The 20,000-nt window shown below is 52.5% G+C and overlaps 1 protein-coding gene across 1 annotated transcript in view; it reads left to right on the forward strand.

The window, feature by feature from the left end:
- The window catches only part of LOC125954570 (protein still life, isoforms C/SIF type 2), a 42,798-nt gene that overhangs the window by 2,806 nt on the left and 19,992 nt on the right, over positions 1-20,000 (forward strand). The gene's annotated exons all lie outside the window — the stretch shown is intronic.

Below are 20,000 nucleotides of genomic sequence, written 5' to 3' on the forward strand. Positions count from 1 at the left end.
GCGTTTGTGGTCTATTGTCAGCGGTGCTCGCAATATGGCTACTCGGATTTGGCTGCAGCTTGTTGAAGCCGCATGACAGCACAGCCTACCTTGCCTTCTCCTTGCCTTGAATGCAGCCCGTCATTAGACACCGTTTACCGTTAATCTCTGGACACTATTTAGCTTGCTGCGGCAAAGCACACAACAACACACCCTCCTTATGGCCTTGTGGGGGGGGGTTCCCTTAATCGATCTAATGCTTGGGGTCAAGATTGCCCTGACCTTGCTCGGTGGCTCCCTAGTTTGGTGCACATCATCATCATCATCATCATCATCATCATGAACATCGTTGTCGGTTTTGCTTCCAGAAGTAGGAAACACGGCCACTGTCATGGCCTCTGCCGGAGCTGCAGGAAACCAACGGACACCACCTGCCTTTTCATTAACTTTGCCGGAAGCTAATTTGACAAGAGTACGACCGGGGCCTATATCGGGCGGCCCGTTACCGGAAGCAGCTCTCGCTTAACCCGCCTCTCTGTTCGCATGCTCGATTTCATGCTGTTTACTTGCACTCGCTGTGTACACTTCCTCTAGGGGAAGAGGCACACGCAATGGAATGGATACAAGAACAGGAAAAGCGAAGCACGTGTGTGTGTGTGTGTGTGTGTGCTTAGCAGCTGTTAACTCGAAACGAAAATTGCTCCTCGACGACAGCAAAATACTACCGTTGGATGCGCTGGTCCATCTACGTCACACGGATGCACCGCGTCCGGGCATCCGCGCTGAACGGCAACGGTACCGATGATGGGATGACGTCGCTCGTAATGGGTTTTTGGGTTGGTATGGTACGGAGGTTCGCTGCCTTCGCCCCTCTCCAGCACCTCTTGTGTGACGCGAGCGTCTGTTTTGTGTTATTCGAGCTCTCCGGCTCATGACGTCAGTTCCGTCGCTTCGTTGCATCCACACAGTTCACTGTTCACGTCACGTCGCGATTGCCGGCCGACCACTTTTCCGTCGCTTCCGACTTCGAGGTTAAATGATATCCACGGGGCATCATGCGTTTCGCTCCGTACACGAAATGCTGTAGTGACCTCCGTTCCAGGTACTGTCGCCGTTCGAGTCCAGCACTAATCGGACTTTTGGGCTACTCGATTGTAGCAACAACTACAAAAAAAGCGCCTCCCCAGACGAGAGAACTATTTGGTTGCTACGCTGATGCGCTTTGATGGCGCCATTACTGTGTGTGTGTGGTTGTTGTGCACTGCTTGCGCAATTCCGTTGTGTTTCTAATTGTAAATTCAAATGAGTTTTCAACCGTCCGCAAGCTTCCGTTTGCTGCAGGAACTCTCTCCGAACTCCGGAGGTTGGTCGAAGCTTCAAAAATTAGTTCCGAATCAATAGTGAGGCACAAGTTGATTTCCATTTCCCGAATCGAGACCGAAACAGCAGTTGCAGCAGATGCTGTTGCTAGTGGCGCTAGTAGGAGTAGGGGGTGTGTTTGTTTACGGAGAACTGTGTTTCGCATATTAATCCCTCATCACGCGAACCACTCAGACGTGCAAGTAGTATCGTTTGCAGTCGAGTTCTGCACCACGATTCGATGGCTCGAGGGGAATCCATTGGATGTTTCAGCATCCTCGGAAGCCTCACTGGCGACACTGTCAAACGGCAGCGTCACATCATTGTTGACAGTTGACTGTCAAGCGTGAATCGATTGGATGCGCTCGAGTTAGTATACCGGATGATGTCTCAACCGAGCTCTGTGCCTTCTTCGATGAACGGCACTCCGAAACAGTACCTCCGTTTCAAAACGCATCCAGCAACTCACCGACGAGACTGCCGGTTTTACAACAACAAACTCAAGCTCAAGGTTCTTCCGTCTCAATGACAATAATCCCAACAAACAAGCATCCCGTGACATGATGGTCATCGTTCCCGCCAGCAGTACACCATAATTCATCAAGGTGCGGTTGATGGCCAAACAATTCAATTACGCGCGAAACTGCCAACTCGGCACGGCACATACCTGCGAAAACATTACACGTAATCGGTTGTCCCCGGGTAATCGAATAGTTCGCATGGGCGACACGGGGTCTCCCCCGGTCCTCAGGCCCTACGGGGCCCTGGCCGTCCATCCTGCAGCATCATCAACATCATCCAGACCGTCGACCCTGTAATGAGATTATTTCGCTTAAAACGCTCCGCTTAATCTCGGAACGAAGGAGCGAACTCTCCTCGATCCGATCGATTGAAATCGCCTCGATTCCCCTCGAAAACTCCAACTCCAAATCGGGTGCCTGGACATTATCCCCACTCTCCCGCCTTCCGTCGCTCCCTCCTCCAATTGCTCCAATATGATATAGCCGACCATCTACTAATTGCGCTCTTCTCACATTCTCTCCTTCTCTCTCTCTCTCTCTCTTTGGCAGGTATGTGAACGGATCGACGGGTTCTGAAGTTGATAATTAGATTGAAGCATTCGCGCCGGGTAAGGTCGACCGATCCCGGGGATTCGAGTGCTGCCCCAGTGTGCCCGCTGTAATGCAATTACTAATGCCAGCACGCCAGCACGCCAGGCACTCGAATCCTCGGATACGGACTCGGAAACGATCAACGAGAGTGGAATATAGTATATATATAGACCTCTATATGGACGATATGGCGATGGATGTTGCGTGAAGTGTTGGTGGTCGTCCTCGACATTTCCCAATCGCGTCCCCTCCCAAATCAATCCAGTTTTGACTCCCGGGACCACCACCCGGGATGGGACGCTCAGCCATCGCCATCGCTAAAGGATTCGTTTCTGAGCAGCACAGTCTGCGTGTGTGTGCGCGCGCGTGTGTGTGTGTCGTAGGATGTTTGGCGAAAGCAATTCAATTCTGCCACCATCACCATTCTACCAACCAGGATCGTTGGTCGCGATAATCGTGGCCATTCCCGAATCTCCGTAGCGCCGTATCGGCTCGTCATCACATCATCCTCATCCTCATCATCAGGTGGCCACGAGAGCGAAATCTGATTGCCTTTTCCGCCATCTTCTTTTCGTAATTTTTTTTTTTTTTGGAGGGAAGGGGGAAGGCCACGAGAACTTCTTTTGGAGCCACCGCCGCTGAACCCATGTCCGGGTTCCGGCGCCCCATCTCCCAAAAAAAAAAATCCCCGATCCCGCGAGGCATAGAAAGCAGGTGCTAAGGGATGTTTTTCACGATTTATTGACACCAACCCTGGGTGGAAGGTCGCACAGGTCCCAGGTGGGCCTCTGAGGGTCTGAGTGACATGGGTCTTGGCGGCTTCGACAACGGGCGCCATACCGGCGGCTACAGGACGCGATAACATCGCGTTAATGCTTCTTAATCGCATTGCCAGCGCGCACCCAACATTTCGTCAAGTCAGCCGAATGTTACCTGTCACTGACACCTTCCGGGGCACCCCCCCCCCACCCGGTAACAAGTAACAAGTTCTGTTCAGAACCTGTTTTTTTTTTTGGAGCGGGAAGCCCACCCGCAACAGTCGAAGAGTCGCGTGTCGCGGCGAACCCGATTCGAACCGGATCGACATCCAATTCCTGTTCCAATTCCTCGCGCGCCATTACGTGCCAGCGACATCTCATTTGAATGAGACCGACAGGAGGGAATTCCCTTTTTTTAATGCGCGCCAACACCGAGGGTGCTATGGAAAGGTTCCTTTTTTTCCTGTCGTAACCTTTTGACTGATTTTCGATTACCTGCAAACCGGCAACAATATAAAAGATTAAAGAAACTCCCTTGGCTCGTGGCACCATGCGTATGCGGATGGAACACTCCGAAGAGGAGAGTTTTAGGCAGCTTTCGCCGAAAGCGAGAGAGTCGTTCTTCTCTAGACGCATCTAAGCGTATAATTTGACGTTCAAGCTATGCGACAGACTCGCTACATTGAAGGCAATCCTGTCTAAGGCACTTTCAGCCCCCTGTTGCTGGAGGACTCCAGGGAAGACACCAGGAACCATAATTAGACGAGGCCTTAAGCGTACGCTGATGCGTCGACGAACGCCGCAGTAACAACGAAGCAAGCGTTGAGCTTTCTTCGACGTTGCGGACATTTTCTTCCGGGGAGGGAGCGATTTGATTCCCATGCCATCTCTGGACGATTCCAGAAGTCCATCCGGACCATCGCTGCGACATCGCGGACACAACGGTAAAGGTCATGTACGTCGTGTTGCTTATACACTCTCGAGATTCGTTACAACGAGGGCTAATAAAGACATCGTCTATTGGCCGCCGCCATCACCATCCTACCACTTGGGCCCTTCCGTCCATTCCATTTCGGTGGAATTCTCGGTGGCTACTTACGGTGCAGGTCCTCCCCTGGGCTGGGGATTAAACTTTTTCCAAATCTTCCAAGCAGAATAGCAAACGCACAATGAAATCGAGAGCAATTTTCGGACCCGGAATGGAACCGGGGGGCGGGGATTAGATGGTGGTGGTAGGGGCGATGAGTGGGATGTTTGTATCGCAGCGAGAGATAGAGAGAGATTGTTTCTTCATTTCGTTTTGCCAACTCACTCGCTCGCTGCGGTACATTATGCTGTCGGCTGGCGTACTTTCTCACACTGATAAACGAGAAAGTTTCAGAAGCGCGGAGGGAGCGCGACAATGAGAGATAAAAAGAACAATGAAGAGAAGAAAAAGAGGCGAGGGGGTGGTTGGCATCAAAAGTTTTAATTTGACGAATTTCGGGCAGCAGACAGACAGCGCCGCGCTTATCGATTCTCACTCGATGTTGGTTCTACACATAGCAGTACAATTGAGACAGACGCAGCGTTGCTGCTGAACCGGTTATTCCCGTTTCGGTTATTCCCGTGACATGTGTGCGCACACACACACACACACACACACACACACACACGCACACACACTCCGAAATGTGAAATGAAGAATTAGATTTCACTCCTTTCATTCCCATTCCCACCCCATTCCCGTGGGGTGGTTTTTATTGAGAATAAATTCCTCAGAGCCTCATTCCGACTCGTAATTTGGATCCGTGGTAATGGAGGATGCCTCGTTACGCCATGAAACCGGGTTTTTTTTTTGTTTTGGCGCATGGATCTTGCGTCGACGAAACAAGAAGCCATACACATTACTCATCATCCCCTCAGCATCTTGGAATTACATTCCGAGTGGCGAAAGTTATAAAGAGCTTGCGCGCCGAAACGTACTTAACGCACGCACACACGCACGCACACACGCCTAGAATTACGAGCCAACGAGCAGCAGCAGGGTGGTGGTGGTGCAAAATGGGGGGACCAAAGTGCTATTTTTGATTTTACGCATCGTTAAAACTTTTGCCAGCCAGAAGAAGAGCCTCGTAGCTTCAGCGCTTCAGCGAACCGCCCCACATGCGGCAACACCTCTGCTACTCTTGCTTCTGCTGCTGCTGCTACTGCTGGTTCAAGAGCTGGTCCTCGTAGACCTTCGGTTGGTTACCATTGGTAACGCGCGTCGAGTCGGCAGCACGGCTACACATCGTGTCACTTCAGCGTTTCGCGAGCCTCAGCAAAATTCGTTCCGCTCCAGGCAGACACAGACACAATATATTCAGCCACCGACCAAGGGCAGCCGACAACAATACCGCAGAAGCAGCGTTAACCGCGATCCGCGAACCGCAACCCGCAACCCGCTACCCCCGTGGATGATATCAATCTATTTCGATTTGTGCAAACTATAAACACACGTGAGCACGCATCAGAGGAGGGCTCTACGATGACGGTGATGCTGATGGCGGACGAGCGTACGAGCGCTTCTCCACCGAGACCGGGGTTCCACATCAACGGCCAACGGCGGGTTGCTCGTTCGGATCGGTTCGGTTTTATGTTTCGCGTGAAGCACACAAATAGAGGTAGCATTAATACTACCTTCCTTCCTTCCTTTCTTCCTACCTTTCTGCCTTCCGTTTACTTATCCATCGACACAAACCGTACGCTGGAAGTGCCGTTTTTTTGCGGGGAAACCTTTGGAAAGAGAAGGCAGGTGCTGAGCGCGCGCGTACTCGTCCGTAGGCCATTGTGCGAGACGCAAATTGAAATTTTGTGAACCGGGAATATGGCACTGAACCTGAATCAGCAGCAGCAGCAGCAGCACCTGCCTCCTCGTCGTCGATCGATCGGTTTTGCACCCCAAAGGACCCCCCGGGGGGAGCCTCTCATCCGGACGTTAATTTATAATTTTCCTTTCCGCCCTCACGACCGCCAACCGGCGCTTCATCCCCGGGTTCATCTCGATCACAGGATGTGGTAGGATGGTGACCCCAGCCCTAGCCCCAGCTCAGGTTGTTCGGTTGAGATGACACAATAAAATGTGTCCAAATTGGGTATCGTCGTCGTCGTCCTCGGGAAAGGTGTGCGGAACGGGACGCAAAACGGAAGCATAATTTTCCATAAAACGGCCCACCAGCACCTCCGGGCCATTCACGAAGCACAACAGCACTTGAAAGCGCCGCGCACACTTCTTCTTCCTCTCTCTCTCTCTTCGTCCAAGGAACCTGTAGCTCCTGTAGCTAGCTACAAGCGGGCCCATGCCACCGGACCCCTGTCTCGGTCGGTCTCGGTCACGCCGCCTGCTATGCTGTGCTGTGCTGTGCGATGAACGATTCGAGAAATTATTTATGAACCAATCGGAGCGGGCCGGGAGAAGGTGTTGCTTGGTTTTTGTGCTCAACCGAGGGCACTTACCGAGCACGACGACGACGCCATAACGCCTTTCGGTTCCACCCGAGATAAGCCTTAATCTTTCCCCGGCCTGGCCCGGCTCGGCCAAACCAAGGACTCGCTATTATTGTTGCGGTCCGTTTTATTCAAATCCATACCGGCGCGTACGGGCGGTCGTTATTGTGCTGATTATTTCATGAGAAATGCTTGTCCGTCCGTCCGTCCGTTCGTTCGTTTGGCGCTATCCATCTCGTGGCCACTCACACATAACCAACCGGGTTGGTTTGCCTTTGAAGCGCTGAGTTTGGAGGGACGCAGAACACCAACGCCTTCCCCCCAGAACGTGAAGTGATTCATTTGTTGTCCGGAACAGCCGCCGGAACGCGATAACAAGTCTACCCCCGACTTGACCAACCAACCAATCTACCAGACCAGACCAGACCAGAGGGAATCTAACTCCTGCGCGTGCTGCGATTACTTGGAAACATTCGAACATCAAAAGGCGGCCCTTTTCATCATCAGAACAACCGAGTCTTCTCTTAGATCGTTCGATAGCGTCCAGCGCCGCCACCCTTCCCCTTTCGGAGCGTTGATTGTTGCATTCCACCACGATTTCCGCCATGATGATGATGGTCCGGACGAACGGACGGACGGACGGACGGACATTCCCCGTCAGCAATTATGCATCATTCCAGTTCGGTTCGGGTTCGAGCACCCAGAGCAGCAAATCGGAAGCAGCGCCCGGCCTCCATTTCTAATCGGACGGAACCCATCTAAGTAGCCACAGTAGTTGTTCGAGAACCTGGGGGAACGGGGGAACTTTCTACAGCAGATCAAAGTAAACCTCGTCCTAGCGATGACGTAGCGACTGTTGGCTGTTTAGTTCGAGTCCCCCCGCCGGGCGAGAGAGAGACAGACTGAGAGATATTTGACGCCATAATGACACATTTGACGTTTACCGCCGGGGATCGATCGATTCGGATTTCAGATAGTAGGCACCGGGAGCGAGTATCATAGAACCGTATCCGGCCAGTCATTTTGTGTGCGTGTGTGCGTGTGTGTATGTGTGTATGTCAATCAGTACGCCACTGGCCGGTGCTGTGCTGTCCGCGGTGCGGCTCCTAATTAGGTCCGAACATTATACCACCACCGCTCCGAGTTTCTGTTCCGAGCAGCAACTAGAATCTAACTTCTGGATCCGGTGGTTGGGTGTCCGGCGGTGTCGTTCGCGCGTCGTCTGATGGTTCTGATCCGCACCCGGCGGAAGCCCCGTGCCCAGCAAACTCCCCGATGACCCCGATGATGATGCGAGATGCTCGGTGCTCAATTGCTCTCGTTGGTTGGTCTCTCGCATCTCGTTAGTCCCTGATGTTCAGGGCCGTGCACCCGTAGTGGTCTCGGCGACTTTGTAATCAGTCCCGTAATTGGGTTATAATTATTTGCTGTCCTCCCTCCCCTTCCCCGGGGGTCCACTTGTTCAGAAACCAGAGGTAATTAGGGCAGTGGCAGCGACGAGTGGTGGACGAGAGAGAGAAAAAAAATTGGACCACAGCAACGGAACTGCCGTTCGCATGCCCAAATTATCCCGAGCGCTTCGATAGGAAAGTGACGGAAGTTGTCTGTGTTCTGCTTTAATTCGTTCGCCAAAGATTGATTGACCGGTTTTTCGCTATGAGATAGAGCCCCCCTGACACACAATCTATAAATACGTAGTAGTGTGTGTGTGTGTGTGTGCGTCAGAAGCACTCAATTATTGAGCTCAACACAAATCGGTTGCCGGAATGGGAATGGCACCATCGTTCCATCACTTAATCCCGTATCTCGCTGTCGGGGGTTCGTATTAATGGTTTAAACATAATAACGATCTCGTTGGCTGCAGCGCTGGAGAATGGAGGGCAGAACGTATCGGCCTCAGACGATTCGCGCTACACACGTCTTCTCCATTTTTCTAACCACGGATCCCGTGACACTTACACACCGTGCGCACTCGTGTACTCGTGTAGCACACTCAACATAATTATGGGCCTCTAGTCCCTTCCCTAGTTCGCCCACCATTCTCACAAGATGTGTGTGTGTGTGTGTGTGTGTGTGTGTATGTGTGTGTGTGTGTGTGGTGTGAATGACGTACCCCCCTCCTCCCCCCAAGCGGGGTCTCGAAAATCGTATCCCCGCACACAACAACCACTCAAGATGGGGAAAATTAAAATTCTGCTCACGATAATGATGATTGCGGGACTACCACCACCACCACCAACACCACCTTTACCTGCCTTTACCGTCACGAACTCTGTGCGATGACACCCTAGACGACACACTGGTACCTGGTGGAGAGAGTGAAAGGATTTCTTGAAAGCAACGCGCATCAGCAGCAACAGCAACACAGCAACCCTGGGAGCCACTACTACCTTGCACCCTTCGCAAGTTGGCCGTCAGGCAGGCAAGAAAGGGAAGCGGAAGAAAACAATACCATTACCTGGGAAATCTTGGGTGTGTGCACACACACACACATACTCGTGGCTCCACCGGAAGCAGAAACACCGCACCGAGCCGTACTTGACTCGAGCAACCATTTCCGGGGCCACACGGGGGGAGGGGAGAGAGGGCTGCGATATGCCGTTGTCAGCCAGTGTTGCTCGGTGACTCCCTGGACCCCCAGGTTAGGTCAGGAGTCAGGGGTACCGACCGACACCAGAGCTCTGCCACCCTGAAAAGTGGCGAACGTTGGAACGCTCCCCATATGAATAGAGCAACAAAAAAAGGGGATGGGGGGAGGGGAAATGCAAAAACAAAAAAACCCAGGGGGTGCAAGGGCAGGGGGGCCCTGAGGAAGGGTACCCAAGTGCCCTTGTGTGTGTGTGTGTGTACGCACAGGCGAGGAAACGGAAACGAAACGAGGTTGGTAGTAGTACAACACCGTGACGTGTATTCCACGTCATGTTTCGTGTTTCGCGAGCGTTTCAAGCGCGCTTCAAACCTATATGAAGAGAGACCCAGAGAGAGAGAGAAACTGGGGAAAAAAGAGAGAAAGAAAGAAAGAGAGAAGAAAGGAAGGGTGAACATGAACCTTAAAGGTTTCCTGCACTTCACTGTACAGCCACCACCTTCATTCGTGGCCCTTTTCTTGGTATCCTGATCTCGGTTTCTCGGGTTTCTGTTTCTGCCTACCCTGCCTTTTCGAGGGAACGGTCCGGTGTTGTCGTCGTTTTGGTGTTTGGTCTTCAGTTTCTGGCCTCAAGCCGCTCGGAAAAGCAAAAGAAGAAGAAAAAAAAACCCACTCCCACCACCTTATGGGCTCCTCCAGGCGAAAAAAGGGGGATAAAGTTTTGTCACGGTCGTTCTCACGAGGTGCCAGGATTCCGGATCCAGGGATCCTTCATCACAGTTCCGCGCCAGACCGCCAAACTCGCCTCCTTCTCCCGATCTCGGACGGTCTCGTTTTGTGGTGCACTGGGGATGAAATAATACAATTTATCCAATGACCGACCAACGACGAACCTTTAACTGGTTGGAGCGGAGAAACCGAGGGGGCAAAGGGAGAGGAAAAAGAAGTGAACGAGCTATCAACAATTCTCGGTCTCGGTCAGCCAAACCGTCAGCGGTCTGTGAGGTGATATTTTGTGGTGGTGGTGGAACGCAGGACATGATGGACAAGGAGTCTCTGGCTATGCCGTGGAAACTGGATACATAAAACAAGGCAACACCTGCACCATGCCACCTGTCTCCACCCGGACCCGGGCCCGGGACAGGGGCGTTGTTTGTCCGAATGTCCGGACCTGATTCTTGGGAGTCCGGAGGATATCTCGGGTGTGGCATGGGATTCGTCTAGGCAGGGCCGCCGGTCGGGACCCGGCTCCGTCACTCGCTAAGCGGATAAATATTCATGAAATATTATATTAGCGTGAAAATCAGCTCGTTTTGAGCTACATGTCTTGTGCCTTATCCTGCCAACGAACTGGAAACCCGGGCATCGTCCCGTGAGGTATTAGAAAGAGACGAAGACGAAGAAAAAGCGAGAGAGTGAATTTTGGGGCATGGTTTGCGGTTATCGTTCTACTAGCAATAGCAATGGAGTAGCTTTCTCTTGGCAGAATTCAAAAAGGTATAGATACTCCAGACTTTCTTCGTAGATCGTAAAACAAGAATCCTTCCAGTAGAATGGGACAGGTCCACCCAAGACGCAGGGTCTAGCGTAGAGAATCCTACGAATTGCTGCTCGTCCTTGAACTAGTGTGTGTAGAGGACGAACATATTATCCATAACCTCCGCAGCATCTCGGCTCTAGGACTTTAGGTCCTGGACGAATAGACACATCATCCTCTCATCAGCACGCCCGCAGCAGCAGCAGCACAAATCCCAAATGAAAATGGGGAAAAAACGGAACCATCGCTACACTATATGCCTGAACACCTACCGAGGAAAATCCCGCCATCCTTTTCTCTATTCCCGGGCTCCATTTTCCCTCACCAGGCGCGTCCATAATTAAATCATCCACGGGGGGGGGGACCAGACCATCCACGGGTCGCGTCACGAGCTGACTAAGTAATTAGAACGGTTTTTCGTTGCCCGACGGCCATGTCGGTGTCGGAGTCACACGGCCAGAGGGAAATGGCTTAAAGAACCCTAAAACAACAACAACAGCCAAAACAAAAAAAAATGGCGCCTGCTCGCACCACGGTTGACTTTCCCGAGCCCCGAACTAACCCGTCTTCGGGTTCGGGACTTTGGTCTAGCTAGCCGCACTGGAAAAACCCGTCCAGAAATGGGCTTACGTTGGCCGCTTTCGCGCGTTACAGCCCCCATCCCCTTACCTGGTGCGGTGTCGGGCTTAATCCGGATGATCAACCGCCATTTGCTGAAGGGCTGAAGTGGCCAAAAATGGTGACAATTCATCCCCCCCCCCTCCATCCTCCCCTCCCAACCCCTGATTCCGGTGGAAGCCACATCCTTTGGTGTGTCCTTTGGAGTCGATCTTTTTTTTGTTGCGTTTATGACATCCCGCACCGGGGTTGCCAACATCCTTCCAAGCCTTCAGGATGTTTATCCTGGTGGTGGCGGTTTGCGAAACCCGTTGGTTACTTGGATCATCCATACACACACACACACGTTGCGAACTAGATGCCGTTCCTCGTCGTTGTGGAACGTGGCCTACTGCGACCGAAACGAGACGATAAAGTGAACGTCAAAGTTAGCGCTGCTCATTAGGCACCGGTAGCGGGTAAAATGGCAAACCCGTTCCAATGAGCCACCAGGGGGCTAACCACAACGATAACGCTACGGTCTCTACTCACTAACACGACACACACACACACGCGCGCGCACACACGCTTGATAGCAATAGTCATGCTTCGAGCTTGCGGAACAACTTTTGCCGGAAAAAATTATCGTAAATTCGGACCCCACCCTAGGACTATTTGGGGAAACTTTTTCCACGCTCACACACACACACACACGTACATCTAGTTACAGGGTGGGCCGGAAAATTGATCGTTTATTAGCACCCCAATCGGTGAATCCTCACCCCGCTCCACCGTACTCCAAGCGTCCTGACAGTTGCAGCTGGGACTTCGAGATCGATGCGATCGAATGGAGTGTGCCACCGGTGCCCGCGGATTCTGTATGCCCGTGCGTGTGATCATCAGGTCATACTCACCACAAAATACAGTGACCGGAGGGAAAAGAAGCCGAAGAAGCGGGAAGAGGGGCAAACTTTTCCCGATTATTTCAGCACTTTTACTGCACCGTACAGGTGTGTGTGTGTGTTGTGTGTGTGTGTGTGTGTGTATGTGAGTTCGTTCAGGGGCCGTACGTGTGCATGTGTGCCGGCCGGTGGCAGCGAGGGGAAAAAACTTTTTCTCTCAACAGTTTAGTGTACGCCCCTCCAACAACCCCAACACCGGGTTTGAGGGGATGGAGTGAGCTATTCAATCAACGTTCTCCTACTGCTTCTCCTCATCCCCTTCTTCCCCATTAACTGTTATCTAGGTGAGTTGCATGCTCACCAGCAAACTTTTCCTTCCCAATTTTCTCGCCAACCTCCGACCGCGACTGAAAATTACAGCAACAAAAAAACAGCGCAATGTCGCCTGCCCTTGTGTGTGTGTGTGTGTGTGTGTACATCCACACTGATTCAGTCTGCGTGTCCCAATCGCAATCAAAAGTCTCCGCTACCCAGGTGCGTGCTTGCGTGTGTGCAGTGGTAGCGTCATTTGCAGAAACGAAACGCGCTCGCTGATGCTTCGTATGAATCAGCATCCCTCTATTCCCAGGGAGCCGTTTCCTGGCAACAAGCTAGCATGGGGCACAACTCCACAGCACAAAATGTCAAAGGTCACTTGGTCGCCGTGGCCGTGGTGGTACCAGCTGGTCACAAAACGAACGAACGAACGAACGAACGGTCGCATCCCTTGGCATGGCATGGCATGAACCAAAATGTTACACAAAATGTAAGCTCTCACACAGCTCTAACGCAGCTGCTTGAGCGTCCCATAAGCCACCCGAACCCACGGTAAAGCGCCACGGTCCTGGCAGCCAGGATTGACAGAAAGCGACTCACGCAATGGGAAACTCTCTCCCCACTGCCCCTCTTTCTCTTGGACCTGACACACTCGGCACAAGAAGCGTTAGCTCTGTTCTGCAGCAGCAATCCCTGACACCGTCGTTTCGTTCCAGTCTAAAAATGGTGGGTCGAGCAGGCGGCGCCGTACACCGTCGCCATGCTGACACACCTTCGGTGACAACCCTAACCCTACTTTTAGCTGCTGCTCCTGGCTCCTGGCTCCTTGCTGGCTAGTCGTTTGGTGTCAAAAAGCTGTCGACGTCGTGAGCGCCCTCCATACGGTAAACAATGTCACAGACACACAGTAAGCCCCAGGATGATACCAGGATGCTTCGGAGGGGTTCCGAGAGGAGACGCAATTCGCAATAGCCGGCCGCTGGTGGGGATGATGCACCACCATCACTGATGGTCTTGTTGGGTTTGCGATTTTTGAGTCCGTTGTTTCTGCATTTGTCAGGCAGCAGCAGCAGCAGCAGCAGGTAAGCAGCAGCAGCAGTAGAACGTAGTGTACGGACACGGACTCTTACCCAGGTCGGGGTCGTACCCTTCTCTCTCTCTCTCTCTCGGACGCAACCAGAGTCCGTTCCGTGGTAAACGTATTTGCATATACGCCTCCGTTGCAAAATGTGTTACTGCCGCCTCTCTGTGTTCGTCTCTGTCCTTCCATCCGTTTGATGGTACTCCACAATACACACGCACACACACGCACACACACGCGCACACAGGACCACTCCACACACAGCCATTGCGCCGCTGACGCTGTGGAAGGGCGGACAAACATCATATTATATTCCATTCGCTCGAGGAGCTCTATCTGCCAACGATGCTGACGACAACGACAACGGCACGGGTGTGGGGGGGGAATGATCTTCGTTTTCTCCGTCCACCGGTGGGGGTGGGGTTTGGGGCGGGGGATGCACCGAACCGTGTGCTCTCGGGCTATAAATATTTGTCTTACTTGACATACATTCTTCATACTACATACGTATACCTTTCGGTGCGACCGTTTGCGGGTGTCAGCTCTTCAGCTCCTACACCTGGAACCCGGCCGGGAACACTACACCCGGGAGGGAGCGAGAGAGAGAGAGACGACAAACGGACTGGCTCAAAAACGGACCGACTGTTGCTTACAAGTAAGCATCGTAAGCATCGTAAGCATCGTAAGCAGGACCAAGTAGGTAGCGCTTTGCATCCGGAAGTCCCCGGCACCCCGTTCCGTTGCATCTCTCCCGGTGTCCCCCGTACCTCGATCGGCCCGGTCCGCACCAGGTGTGTGTGTGTGTGTGTGTAACGCCTTAGCCACAAGTAAGCAATTTTGCGTTTCCGGGTTTTGGGCAGAGAGCGACACCGCGACAGGATCTCCCGGGATCTACCATCTATGTTGTGCACCCAGAGACGAAAAAGAAGAAGAAGAAGAAGAAACCACGTGCTCCCCTTTTTACAGGTAACATGGTATCATCTAACCAACCCTCCATCCCCTGGTTGGTCTGGGTGAATTTTTCTCATTTGGATTTTAGACGGAAATAACCCCCCTCCGTCATGGCAAGAAAAAAAAATGGCGAATGGGGCGAAACCAGAAACCATCGCATCGCAGCAACCCGGCGGACTATCCGGGGAGGTTCCTTTGATCTTTTTTCCCATAATGAACATTTGCCTGTCGTCGTTGGCGCGTGCATGAATCCCTCATCCACACACACACACACACTCCGAGGCTGACACCGGGAATCTCTATTTTCCCGGGTGGGCTTCGAAGCAACACACACACACATACACACGCGGGGGAACGCATTTTACGCTTAGATGCAATTCCCGGTTTTTAATGGTGAACCCGAATCCGAGGTCACGAGGGATGCGAACACCTGACTTTAACGAATGTGCCGAGAAGGTGCCCTTCACTCAATGGGGCAAGACAGTAGTCCTCCCTTTTTGTGGGATCCCGCCTGGATCCGCCTTTAATTTGATCCACTTTAATCAATTGCATCGTTCGAGAGCCATCTCATTACGTACGCCTCTCGTTCTAAAGGAGGTCTCCTACCTTCAACCGCCCCAATTTTGTAACTAAAGACACATGCTCCGGCTACACGGACACGAATTTACAATCATCGGAACAGGTGAGTCGGAAAAAACTCAAACAGCCGGAATTAATGCGTTCCGATCGATACCCGATACCGGGGTGGTTTGGTGCCGCCATCCTGGTGGATATTTCGGTGGTGGCCCTCTTGAGGGGGTTCGGTCCATCATCATCATCATCATCTGCTGCTTCTCGGCTCCGAATGTCGAATCCCCGACGCTAACCAGGTGGTGGACCTTGGCAGCCATCCTTATCCGCAACCTCATCTCTGGTGCGCTTCTGACGTGCTTCTGCCTCAGTGTGTGTGCCAGTGTGGCCCTTCCAGTGTGGTTTCCTTGCCTTCTTTTGGTTCAACCTTTCTTCTCTCGATCCGGCCACTCGCCACCGCGTTGCCAATGGTTGCAATTTTGTCGGACGCTCCATTTTCCGTAGCGGACAAATATGTACCACCGGCGGGGCTATTTGGAGCGTAAGAAGAATGCAGCCACGTTCGGCTCGAATCGATTGGTTGGTTCACCTGGCCGGGCCCTGGCACACCTGGCAACATGGTTGCTGCTGCTGCTGCATCCTTCCGAGAAACGTATCGTACCAATCGTCGTTCGGAACGAAAGGTAAAGCAACTTGAAGGAAACTCGCTCGAATCGAGCGAATCAGGTCTGGGCGCCTGGATGCTTCCTGGAATTATCTGCCAGCGGCAACAAGAGGCGCGCGCGCGCCGAAAACGGATACCGAAATCCGACCCACACCCCTTCGGAACCCCTTTCGAACCCCTTCGAACGTGCGAGAACGCTTCAAATCAAATCAGAACGGACGGAAGGTGGTGGTGTGCACCGTGCACGGGAAACCGGAACCTCCGGAACCGGGTTGCGACATGAGTAACGATGTTCACTTTCCAATTCAATTCCCACCCCTCTTCCCACACTCTTCTTGGGGTTCCCACTTTTCCTTCCACTATTCGCTGTTCGTGCATTTAAGTGCAGCGGACCCGTAGACCCTTCTGCCTTTGCCGGACGGTCAGGAGCAGCGAATCGCAAACGAATACACTGCCATGGTGCCGGTGGAAAGATAATAAAAATGGACTGTTATCCGTGGCCAACAGGGCCGGCGAACGGCGAACCGGTGAAGCACTCACTGCTTTACCGAGACCGGACCGGTGCAGTGCAGAAGTGCAGTCCCGATCTCGAGCGAAGCCTTACACCCGAGCACACTGTTCTGTTGGATTGTGTGCTTTCGCGACCCCCCTTTTTTCGATCTCATCTTCAAATTCCTTCCTTCCTGTTTTCTCTAGTCTAAAACCGCGGCGGCGAACCGCGAGGTTCGTGCGCGAGATTCGCGTTTAAAAATACATTCCGAAGTGGAGATAAATCATATCGAAGGTAAAATCAAACTCCAATCAAGCGATAGGATCCACTGTAGCGGAAGAGGCAGAAACGATGGGAACAAGGATGACGAGGTGGTGGAACGAGGGACCATCAATCCAACAATCGGAATGCGAAATGGTAATAATATCACGAATAACAGAATACAGATTGATGGCTTTTCCGGGGCCTCGGCGTTGGTTTCGTAAGCACCCGTTTGCAGCACACACATAACCTCAATCCCGCTGGCTGGTCTCCCGGTGATCCAAGTAAACCATGTGGGTTATCGAACGTTCCTACGCTACACAACGCAACGACTAGATCGGAATCCGAAACCCGAACGTCAATGTTCCTTATTCCGACACTAAGCGACACTGCACGTCAGGTTTTGGGATCACACCCGCTGATCACGGGCTGATAATATCATGATGATGATGAATGGGAATGGTAGTGGTGGTAGCGATGGTGGTGGTGGTTATGGTGAGCAGCGATTCGGTTTCGAGATACACACGCACGCACGCAAGTAGACAGCACTTTGAGAGTGCAATCAACGCAAATACGAATCGACGTCCCGGTGAACGCTCTACACTCGAGCACGGAAATGGAAAAAAAACGATCCGGACCCGGGGGGAAGGATATAGCGGAGAAGGGGGCAGCGACAGCGTGTTGAGAAGCGATGTCGTGTAAATCCCAGTAGTCCATACTTCTCTCGATATACAATCGGGCTTAACCATAGCAACCGTCGTCGTCATCGTCGTCGTCATCGTCGTTTGTTTCCGTAAGAACCGTTGTGTGTTAGTGTTGCTCACTCTAACTTCAACTCTAACCAATAATCCTCTGCTGCGGACTCGTCGGCATGTGCGTAGAGGACCTCCGGGACCCCACCGGAAGCACTTTCCGCCGACCGGAAAAGGGGTTTCCAATGCAAATGGCGGCGTTGTCAGGAGGATATGGGATTGCCGGAGTGCCGGAGTGCCGGATAAGTCAAAGTGCATTTGGTGCTCCTCCTGCTCGGCTAGATGTCGTCGGCTAGAAGAGCACGCGCATCAAGTGCGCATAATGGGTCCACGGCCAAAAAGCAGTGCAACAGTGCATGTTGCAGCAGGAAAAAAACGAAACGAAAGGAAACGACCACGAACACGACAACGTGTGTGTGTGGTTGAGGTGGTGTCCGGGGGGGGTTCAGGCAATAAACCGCAAAACCCCCGGAACCGTAACATCTAACCGACTGCCCACATCGACACACACACACAAAAGTCGGTCTCCATCATGATTTGTTTTCCCACCTGGACTGGGCGGGGGAAATGGCGGGGGGCTTCTCCCCCTCCGATAATATTAATCACAAATCACAGAATTGCTTACCATGGACATGTGCATCTGCAGGTTGTGTGTGTATGAGTGCTCTCCGTGAGGTACACGTGATATCATGGTTGGTAGTCGGTTCTGTAAATAGCTCTCCATCTGGCCGTCCTTGTACCGGATGCACCATTGAGTGGGTGGTTGGTGGCAAGGGACGACGAGCCACTGTGAGCGAGATGAACAAAATGGGAGCGAGAGGGAGAACGGCAATGAAAACATTCTCGAAACGGTGAAAATGCTAATTAAAGCAGCATTGCGAAGAAAATGTGCAACCCGTTCGTTCGTCGTGGCAGCAACAATCCCGGGTTGGATCTGGTGGAGGAGGAGGAAGAGTAGGAGAAACCAGAGAGGGCTTGAAGCAGCAGCAGCAGCAGCACAAATGGTACGACAAAATGGCGCAGCGGATGACTTGCAGCGCGGTCGGGATGGGGAATGGGGGATTGCAATGCAATGGAAAAACAACAACAGCTGGGCAAAAAAAATGGAAGGAAAACTCTTGAGAATCAGCATTTTCCATCACCAGCGAGCACGAGCATGTGGGTGGTGACCGCCACCCATCCTCCCCCCTTCCCCTCCCCCAATACTGCATCTCTGCTCCCGTGTGGTGCGCAATTGGCATAATGTTTACGTACACCCATGGCGTGTGTGTGTGTGTGTCTGTGCATGGCATGTCTTTAGCTCATCGTTCGATTGCCTCCGATGCTGTGTGCTTCGAGCTGGGAGCAGTCCCAGACTCCCGCACCCCCTTCCCCTCCCTCTGCTACGAGTGTTCCGGTGAGGCTTCCGGTTTTTGTTTCCGGCCGCCTACAGAACGCCCCTGCGCTGCGCTCCCGGGGATGAAGTAGTGCCTGGTAAATGGGGGCACGATGGATGATGCAACCGGGATTTCTATTTTCGTTCGTTCCACTTTTCCACCGGAAAATGGTTTTTCGAGTTCGCAGCAGAATCCGTAGCGCGCCGAGCCACTGATGCCATTTCTCACCTTCACGGGCTGTGTGTGTGTGTGTGTGTGTGTGTGTGTGTGTGTGTGTGTAGGCAAATAGTGATGAATCCTTACAGTATCAAACCGTGGCCCCGGGAATGATATGTGCGGCGAACTGTTTACCCAAGGCAAGGCAATGTCCGGACCGAGAGTGGGCCACAAGGCATCGTCATCATCATCAGCATCAGCATCATCTTTGCCGCAAACATTATCACTCCAGCCGCCGAGAGTATTGTTGCCCCTCGCACTCTCACTCTGGGCGAGCTCCAAGCGCAACGCAGCGCATTGCATTGTCTTGCCAGCGGTCCACGGCACGAATCCGCACCATAATCATCGTATCACTATCCCCGTCCCGCCCCACATGTGTGTGTGTGTGTGTGTGTGTGACTATTATCTTGTTTACACAGCCACAGAAATGCACACGAGGCAGAGGGCCGCGAGGGCACCGGATGCAGCAGCAGAAACCTCGCAGACGACTCGCACCAGAACGATATCCATCGTCACTGTCACATCATCCTTGGCTGGTGCAAAGGCAAAGGTTTCGCCTGGCTGCTGCTGCTGCTGCTGCTGCTACCAGTGCTTGAAGTGGACGGATTTGTTCTTGCTGCTCAAAAGTCCGCCTAATTCGCGTCGTAAATCAACAGTCAGCCAGCAACACCAGCGTGCACCAGCTGGCAGCAGTGCTGCAAATCCACGTAGCAAACAAATACCGCTCTCGAATCTCATTCTCTCTACGGCATGGCATCCAGCTGTGGCCCGAAAATGTAATATGTAAGCGTCACGAGAAACAGTTGCCTTTTTGTTGGACAAAAACACTCGAGAAAACGAGCGATTTGTGCGCAGATTTTGTAGCGAAGCAGCACCACTTGACCTTTTTGGAGGCACGCCTGCATCGCTTCTGCCTAAGACTGGGGCATTATTCCCGTGTTTTAAATTATAATTTCGTCCCCTGGATAGCCCTTGAAAATGTTCATCTTTTCCCATCACCATCACCAGCGACATTTCTGCTAAAG

The sequence above is a fragment of the Anopheles darlingi genome, chromosome 3 (genome assembly GCF_943734745.1).
Source record: "Anopheles darlingi chromosome 3, idAnoDarlMG_H_01, whole genome shotgun sequence".
Classification (NCBI taxonomy): domain Eukaryota; kingdom Metazoa; phylum Arthropoda; class Insecta; order Diptera; family Culicidae; genus Anopheles; species Anopheles darlingi.